At 38.7% G+C, this 9,658-nt stretch overlaps 2 pseudogenes; both read right to left on the bottom strand.

Moving 5' to 3' along the window:
- Positions 1-3,751: 3,751 nt before the first annotated feature.
- On the bottom strand, positions 3,752-4,377 carry LOC138817936 (protein lin-28 homolog A pseudogene; annotated as a pseudogene).
- Positions 4,378-9,205: 4,828 nt separating this feature from the next.
- Positions 9,206-9,305, bottom strand: LOC138817938 (U6 spliceosomal RNA; annotated as a pseudogene).
- Between the last annotated feature and the right edge of the window lie 353 nt (positions 9,306-9,658).

The following is a 9,658-nucleotide window of genomic DNA, read 5'->3' as shown; positions in this document are numbered from 1 at the left end:
AACACTGTCTTACTGAAAGAATGACCTCCCCAATTCCTGATGGAAAGAGACTGCATGTCTTATGGACCAATCATTTCCACATTGTAGCTCACCTAAATTGTTTACTATTAGAAGGTTTTTAAATTTTTTGGGGGGGTCCGGTTTTGGGGCCTGAACTGTGGGCTTGGGCTCTCTCCCTCAGCTCTTCAGCTCAAGGCTAGCGCTCTACCACTTGAGCCACAGCGCCACTTCTGGCTTTTTTCTTTTTGCTTATGTGGTGCTGAGGAATCGAACCCAGGGCCTCAGGCATGCAAAGCAAGCACTCTACCACTGAGCCACCTTCCCAGCCCTAGAAGTTTTTTGACTGCTTTTTATACCCAACATTTTGAGAGAAAGGTATACTTTAAAATGCTATTAAAGCAAGACTGATATAAAAATCACTTTGACCCCAGATAAATATTTTACCTTTCATGTACCCAAAAATGCAGACTGACCTATCATTAATGTTAGGAATGAGAGGATAAAAAATCATAGACAGGGCTGGGAAGGTGGCTCAGTGGTTAAAGGGCTTGCCTTGCATGTCTGAGGCCCTGGGTTCGATTCCTCATCACCACATAAGCAAAAAAAAAAAAACAAAAAACAAAAACAAAAAAGCGCGAAGTGGCGCTGTGGCTCAAGTGGTAGAGCACTAGACTTGAGCTGAAGAGCTGAGGGACAGTGCCCAAGCCCAGAGTTCAGGCCCCATGACCGGACCAAAAAAAATCATAGAAAACAAGACCTAAGCATGAATTAAAGCCTTTCCAACTTCTGAATACAATTGGTTTAAAAAGACATAAAGAGCTGGAAGGTGGCTCAGTGGTAGAGTGCTTGCCATGCATGCATGGGGCACTGGGTTCGATTCCTCAGCACCACATAAGCAAAAAGAAAAAAGCCGGAAGTGACGCTGTGGCTCAAGTGGAAGAGCTCTAGACTTGAGCTGAAGAGCTGCGGGACAGCGCCCAGGCCCAGAGTTCAGGCCCCACTACCAGACTCCACCCCCTAAAAAAGACATCAATAATACTACATTGTTTCAAAATTTCTTTTTTTAAGTATTCATTTATTTATTTCTTCATTGTATTTTCCCAGGAAAAGAAAGGTAAGGGAAGAGTCATTATGTGTTTAAAAAAATTATTAGAAAGGGGGAAAGGAAGTACTCGGGTACAGCACAAATCAATCATGAAATAAAACACCGCAGTACTGGTATCATAAAAGCCCAAGGAAGCTTTAGTCTGAAGGGATCAGAGAAAGGACAGACAGGTACACACTTTTCCAGCCTCCCTCCCCATAAATTCAAGTTCTCTCACAAAGCTTTGGTTTCTAGCAGTAAACATGGCGTTACATTCGTCTCCCATTAAACAATCTGTGGCCACTTTGACATAACTTTTCTTGCACCTGTGTACAAGTTCCTGAGTGACTTTAACATACATTCATATTCCCTTTCCTGGTTTCCTGACCCCACTTTCTACATGGAAAGCCCAATTGATTTTCTCTAGTATTACAGAACAAGCAGGTTTGGTCACAAATGTCATATTTGATGAGAATTACGTTTAAAAAAACATGGACTCAGGTTGGGAACAAGGTGTGTGTGTAGGGGGGGGGTGGAGAGGTTGGAGCACTAGCGTCTTCAGAATCTTTGCATAAGTCACATAAAAGTTGAAGAGACATTCCAAGAGTCATCTGTGTATGGGCATGTAGGTTTTCTTTTGAGGGAGAAAAGGTTAGAGGATAGGGACTTATTATTATTTTTACCAACGAAGATCTAGTCCAAAATGGGAAATAGGGGAAGTGAGGGAACAAAAGAAAAACTGGTTCAAGATCCTCACTTTAGAAGTTCCCCCAACTTAGCTTCAGATCCTTTTGTCTAGTGCAGAACCTTCTGTCAAAGATGCTTTGGCTGTTTTTCTCAATTCTAAAAGAAGTTTGTAAACAATAAAACTCCAAAAAGAACATGGAGAAAAGACCCACATATTATTATTTACACAAACTAGGCCATCTAGCAAGTGACCAACTCAGAAACTCAGTAAAGTCCTACAGAGCCTAGACAAATACAATTAACTAGAGGGGGCAGCATTTGTGGGAAGACAAGAAACTAGGATCAGACACACATCACCCAATGCATTCTATTGCATTTGTCCCATTTTAACACATGAGGTAGGTTTGTGGTGATCTCACAGCTTGTAAACGAAACCTCCTTTTTCTCCTTTAGCTAACACAACACTATGAACAATTATGCAGCAGGGCAGGACACGGGCTCCAGAGAGAGGCCTACACTTATGGGTTTCCCTGGAAGCCGAGACTGAGGATTTGGTCCTTGCTTTTTATAGATCCATCCCTGCATGGCTAGTAGAAGGGGGACACAAATCTGTGGTCTTAAAATCCAAACATATCAATTCCCATTCCTTAGAGGAAAAAAAATACATATACAGTTATTTGCACAGTAATCCCAACCTAACCTAGTAAAGGATAGATATAGTATATGGAAAGAAAACAAGTCGCAGAGCCATAGGATTAGACAATCATTACTAACCTTGGCTTCCTCTTTGGTCGTCTTCTACCTTGTCTGAACCACCGTTTCCTGTTTAGACTAATTTCCATTCTTCCAGCAGAAGGAGAACAAGTCATGGGGCAACCCAATTAAAAACCTAGTCTCCCATGAAACATTTCCAAGTGTTGAGGGGGTTTCAAGAGGACCCTATGGCAAAAAAGCCAGCTCTAATTGGCAAAAATGAAGTCGTTCAATAGGCTATGCCCTCCAAATGATTGCTCTCCATGGTGATAAAAACAACAAAGTCTTCCTGCTATGCCGACCTGGAGCTGTTGGCCATTTATCTCTGAGATTGCTCATGTACCTGAGAACACAGTGCAGGAATGAGGGCCTTAAGATTAAAATATATAAAAATACAAAACCAGAATATTTATAATAAGAAAAAAAAGTTAAAATGCACAAGATACGTCATTCACACAGATATTGCAGGTTTGGCATCCTGGAGAAAGCGGGGACCCAAGGTGCAGTAATCCAAGGGAACAAATAAATTACAATCACATTGGCCCAGAAATGGGGGTGGGAGCAGGGAAAAGCTCAGAGCAGCAGGTTTGCAGCCATTCCCTAGTCACCCATGTTGCCTGTCATCACAACCCAATGCCTGGACCAGCTCTCCCAGCACTACAGCTCAAGATAGGGTGATGAGGAAACAAGATGTGGAGTGGAGGAGGTGGTGGAGAGACAAAAAACAAAACAAAACAAAACAACCCTGCCTTGCTCCTGACAGGTCCTCCTACCCTGGATACTACACCTTGGGGATTTGAGCCCGTGGATCTGCTGAACTGGTGCTTAATTGTTTCACACCCTGGCAAGAGAAATTGGACACATCCTTCTTTAAAGGAACAACTTGCCAATCTGGGTCACTTTTAGAAGCTGGAGGCTGGGGGGGAGGGAGGGGAAGCATGTAGGTCAGGTGAAGATTATCATATAAAGTACGCAGGTTTCACAAGTGGTTCCCCCAAAGCCCCTCACTTGAATTGGGATAGATCATGATGGGATTACTATGCATCACCCCTTCCCTTCATCAAAAGAGAAGATGGGATGATACTGGGACATCCTGGCCTGAGACGTATGGAAGAGCCAGCTACTCGCCAACCCAATCCATATTCCAACTTTCTCCACTTTGCCGATTGATGCCTGCTCCTTGAAACTTCCTGCTAGCTAGAGTTGCCCCCCCCCGACTCTGGGGGCTCAATTTTGGGCCTCAGGGAGCAGGGCAGGGCTGTGGATCTCTTCTTCTTCCCTAAAGTAGGCAGGCTTTCCCTGGGAACTGGGGACCTGCTGAGCCTTCAGTGGACAGGAGGCCACCATGTGGTTGATGCTTTGGCAGAAGTGGCACTTCTTGGGCTGTGGTGGCAGCTTGCATTCCTTGGCATTATGGTCTAGACCAATACAGTTGTAGCACCTGTCTCCTTTGGATCTGCTCTTCTGCATGTTCTTCCCCTTTGGCCCCTCTTACTCCCAATACAGAACACCCCACTGGGCCCAGTGACTTGGATGGATTCTAGGCCTTTGGCAGACTTCTTAAAGGTAAACTCCACAGCCTCTCCCTCCTTCAGGCTCTGGAAGCCCTCCATGTGCAGCTTATTCTGGTGCACAAAGACGTCCACCAGGGGGTCGAGCGCTACCCTGATGCGGGCTGTCATGGATAGGAAGCCGAACCCTCTGCGCACATTGAACTACTTACAGATGCCAGCCCTGTGCAACAGCTGAGGCTCCTCAGCCACCTGAGCGGCATCCTCCTGCGCCTCCTCGGGTGCCTTCTCCGCTGCCTTGGCGAAGCCACCTCCCAACTGCTGGTTGGACACCAAGCCCATGGCCGTTGTCTGAGCCTGCGGCCCCGGGCCCCTGGTCGGGCTGCTGCTGGCCCCAGAGAAGTGCGGAGGCAAAGGGCAGGTTGGCAGAAGAGGCGACTACATCTTCCCCGCACAATCCATTTTTCAAAATTTCTTATGATACTGAAGATTCAATTATAAACTATTAACACTTGAAAATAACTCATTTTTGGGGGAGTAGGACACAAAACACAAGATTAATCCTAATCATTTTCAAAGACATTTATTTATACTACAAATTCACTCTTATAACTACAAAGATTCTAAAAATAACTGAAGCATAGTGTCAAAAAGCACATAATTTAACTTCATCATGTACGTTCAAAGGATTGTGCTAATAGAAAACAAAGTTATACTAATAATTAGCTCACCCAATTCACTTCCATTCTTTTATTCTATATCTTTTAGTTTCATAAAAACTGGCTTTTCATAAAATGATGCATAAAAAGCCTTTATATCCATTAACATTTTCAGATTTTAACAATGTTTATTTCAGAAATGCTTTTAGCTGTATAGTCAATGAACTGAAATAACATTGAAATATTCAAAGGGGTTTCAGAAATTGCAAGACTTGCTCTGGGATGTTATTTATATTGGAAAAGATATTCAAAAAGCCTTATTTGTTAAAGTTGTGATAGTTACTCCCACAAAAGAACAATTAATGAAGAAACATTTGTATGTACAAAACAACTTCAAATGCATCCACAATCTGGAGGTGACACATGCTTTTTGTTTGTTTTTGCAATGTATATCTAACAAACATATCCAAAATACTGATTTTCAGTCAATATGATGGGATATTCAAACCTAAAAAATACGGGGTTTATTATCTTAGTGTGAATAGATATGATCTTACAAAGAAAGTTATTTTCAACAGAAATCTGGAGAGTTTATCCACCTTGAGTTTCACAGGAATAACCAGCCAGTAATACTTGTTTGGTCGAGTAGGTCAAAATCATTCCATGAGTATATCTTAAAAGTATATCCAATTTAAGAGGTCAAATACATATTTTGTACTGACAGTCATCTTACATCAATAATTCACTACCTAATTATATGTGTATCTTATTGCCTAATATATACTAAGAACTGAAAGTGATCTCTTTTAACTGAAAGTGATCTCTTTTATCTAACTTAATGGTGTAAATGCTTTATTTATGATGATGTTATTATTTGACAAATAAAATGTACAGAAGGGTGGTTCCACTGAAATAACAGGATGGAACAGTGATAAATAACTATATTTCAACACAGCTCTTTTCAGCCTCACTCTGTCCACATTGGCAAGCAACATTGCAAATGCACACACTCACGCATATACACACACATGTGCGCACATTTATAAACACATATACATGCATGCCAAATTCAGGATTTACTGTACAAAAAAGTTCAAATAAAATATTAGTGATTAGGAAAAATGATAACTTGCCTTATTACAAAATAATACATAATCCAGTGTCCACGATTGTTACATTTTACCTGCCTCTCCACATGCGACCACTTAATTTATTTTTAATTAATTAATTAATTCATTAGTTTGGTGCTTATACTAGAGCTTGAACTCAGGGCCTGACTCTGTTCCAGAATTTGTTATTTTTTTTTTTTGTTTTAGTTTTCTCAAGGCTAGCAATTTAATGCTTATCCTACAGCTCCATTTCAAGCTTTTGTGGTTACTTTCAAATCAGAATCTAATGGACTTTTTTTTCTTGGTCTGATTTCAAAGCACAATCATCAGATTTCATCTTTTTGATTAGCTAGGATTAAAGACCTGAGCCACCAGAGTGGCTCCTACTTTTCTCTATACTTATCTAATGCACATACTTAAATAGTAATTTAAAACTGAGAGCATACAACCAAGATGTACAGTGATGATATTGTCCTGTCAGAAATTCAAGTTAATAATGTAAATTTATTCTTAAGACCATACGCAAAAAATACTTATGAAGAAATTTGATGATGATGATAATGATGATGATGATGATGTGTGTGTGTGTGTGTGTGTGTGTGTGTGTGTGTGTGCTGTTGCAATATATTCCACATATAAGCACTGTGAATGGGTGTCCAGCCATTCACAGTTATTGCATGAATATCTGCCTTGATCTACCAACTCATGGACAATGTCTAGGTGTCCACTCTGGGCTTCCCAATGAAAAGGAGTTTACTCATCCTCATCCCTATTATTCATATGTGGCCTTTTTGGAAAGTATTCTCCGCACGGTAGTAAGCTGCAAGGCAAGCACTCTACCACTGAGCCACCATCCTAGCCCAAGGTTTAAGATTCTTGTCTGTAATTTGGTCAAAGCTCTGACTCTTTATGTAGGCTACTAAAAATGTATTTACTAATTTCAAGTAAATACATATATTCTATTTCTATCTCTTAAAAAAATTGTTTGCTCTGTAAATTGATTAGAAGCATGGATTTTGTGGCTAGCTAGGTCATTGCACATCTGGATCTCTTTTCCTCTCTCTCTTTCATGGTTCTCATAGACAATATGATTGCTCCATAATTATCCTAATTTATTTTGTTTTTATATTTTTGGTTGCATCATTTCACTTTCTGCTCTACCATTTCCCAAATCAGCACCACATAAACAGAACCATCCAGAAGTGGTTTTGTGGCTCAAGTGGTAGAGCGCTTGCCTTGATTTGAAGAGCTCAAGGATAGTGCCCTGGCCCAGAGTTCATGCCCCACAGCTAATTTTAAAAAAAAGAATCTAAATACTTGATAATTCTACTAACAGATCTGACTGAAATCTATTGAATCACACTTTTCCTGTACAATGAAGGAATAGGTCCAGGCTAGGAAAGCAGCTAGAGAGGGCAGGGTGATTGTATCTGTGACAAATCTTTGTGGATAATGGTATCGAGGATTACTTACTGGTGATTCACTTGCACTGGAAGCATGATTCTGAACGATTGCTTGCTGATTGCTTGCTTTGATCATTATATCCTCCAAGAAGAAAAAGTGAAATTTAATTGATAGCAAAGGACTACTAATACATTTTGACTTCTCATTAAGCATCTTCAATCATCAAAATCACCTGAAGACAATAGATAGGCGTATTTTTAGATGACAACAAATATCTTTTAAAAAACAAGAATTTAGGTAGTCATACAAAGGACATCTATTTTACTATTGCATTCTACATTTTTCGAATGTTAAATACTAACATTAGAAAGCTATTAGAAAGCTCTTTAAGTCCATATGTTGAATAGTGAGTTCTCTCACACTAGAACATTGTATTTCCCAAATCATTTACATAGAAGGCATTGTTTCCTATTTTCTCATTCCTAGAATAAGCTGCACATGAAGACACCACTGGTCCTCATTTTCAGTCTGTACCTTTGAATATTGAGAAAAATCTTTCCTCTGCTCTCTCTAAATTCCCTACTCTCCAGTTAGAATAATTTCGAGTAGTAAAAATGGAAAAAGATAAAATAAAAAATCATGGTGAATAAATATATGCAGAAAATTCATCAGATTTTTCTGACCAGTTCAACCAATGTGAACTATTGGGGAAAAACATGGACATCTCATTCCCCCTGGCACTCAAAGTCTCTGGTTAGGCAATTCTGAGGAAGACAGGAATTAAGATGAAAAAGTGAGGAATAGTATCAATTGCAAGAAAAAAATGGAGTAGGACCCAAGAAAATTTCCTCTTTTGGATCCTGAAATTATTCAGCTTACTATGGTGTGGAGACTACTTTCCAAAAAGGCCACCCAGATGAATACTAGGGATGAGGATGAGTATAACCCTCTTCATCGGGAAGCCTAGAGTGGACACTTAGACATTGTCCATGAGTTGGTAGCTTAAGGCAGATATTCATGCAATAATTCTGAATGGCTAGACACACCTGCACAGTGCTTATATGTGGAATAATACCAGAGTGGCTTCTTTCTTAATTCATCATGATGCAGATACCAGTCCCAAACTAAAGGTCTCTTGACCACCTTGCATCTCACTGCTGGGAATAGAAATAACAACAATATGCTGTATCTCCTTCTGTGGAACCATTATATGAAACCAGGTCTGAAGAACAACTTGGAAGAAACTGCATTTGATATTTCCAAAAGGATAAGTAAGTATTACTACCTCTTTGAAGTTGTGGAAGACTGTACATATTCTTCTCCTAAGTTGTAATGGTATGGTTAAGTGTCTTAAATTTCAAAAATGCCAGTCCATCCTTTGTGTCCCTACAATTTTTTTCACAATACAAAGCAACAGCAATATCTTACTTTAAAAATTCATGGATTCCATGGTATTCTTCCAAGTGAATTGTCTGACTTTGATGTCAAAATGTATTCAAGAGTTGTTTGTATACATCTATAATGATTTCAAGAGAGTTTGTGATTTTTTTGAATCAGAAATAATTTTAACATCTTTTGAAAAGAATAGTATAGACACTATAGATGTTCATGGCATTTTTCTGAAAAAAGTATATCTATGTTTGTATAATGTCCATAATCTATTTAATTCGCTCCTACATATAATAATTTGAATTCTACATTGTTATATAATGTATATGTTCATTAATGTGTCCTTTCAGATTGCATTCCATATAGAAAAATTTAAGATTCCTTTTTTCCTAGGTCCTTGTATTTTTTTATTTCTTTGGGATAAAATGACAATGTTAACTAATTTCAAGTTTTGTAAAGGTTATGATATGTAAAGGCCTTTCTCAGGTGAAGATTTAATATACTGATGTCAAACTAACCTTTAATTCTATGAATTACAGGTCTTGTTACACTTGTGTTTTTGTAATCACCTTTTAATAACTTTTTTTCATTTCTTGCATTTGAAGAATGAAAAATATGGAATACTTCACAAATTTTCATATCATCCTTCTGCAAGTGCCATGTTAATCTCTGTATTGTTGTAATTTGGGTAGACCTGCTGCGGAAACATGTAGTATCCTCTAAATTTAAGTACTTAATGTTGGAATCTTCCTACAGGCATATATCCATGGTTGAATATTTATAACAAGGAACCCTTATTGTTCCTAAATATGCTATTGATCTTATTTCTCTAAAATTCTTTGTATAATGGGAAAAACCCATTGTTTGGTAGATTGCTCACATTTGCAATTTTATATTTAATTTTATTTTTAATTTTATTTTATTTTATTTTATTTGCAATTTTTTGTCAATGACTATTTTGTCTTCTTCATTTTAAATTTGATCATATTTGAAGCCTTTACAGCTAAGTCCAAAGGTGATTGCTTTTCAAGTATTTATTTATCACAACTGAGCTAGCTTTGT

The sequence above is a fragment of the Dipodomys merriami genome, unplaced genomic scaffold (genome assembly GCF_024711535.1).
Source record: "Dipodomys merriami isolate MVZ:Mamm:240054 unplaced genomic scaffold, mDipMer1.0.p SCAF_709, whole genome shotgun sequence".
Classification (NCBI taxonomy): Eukaryota; Metazoa; Chordata; class Mammalia; order Rodentia; family Heteromyidae; genus Dipodomys; species Dipodomys merriami.
The sequence above is the reverse complement of the archived record's forward strand: the minus strand, read 5'-3'. Positions and strand labels throughout refer to the sequence as shown.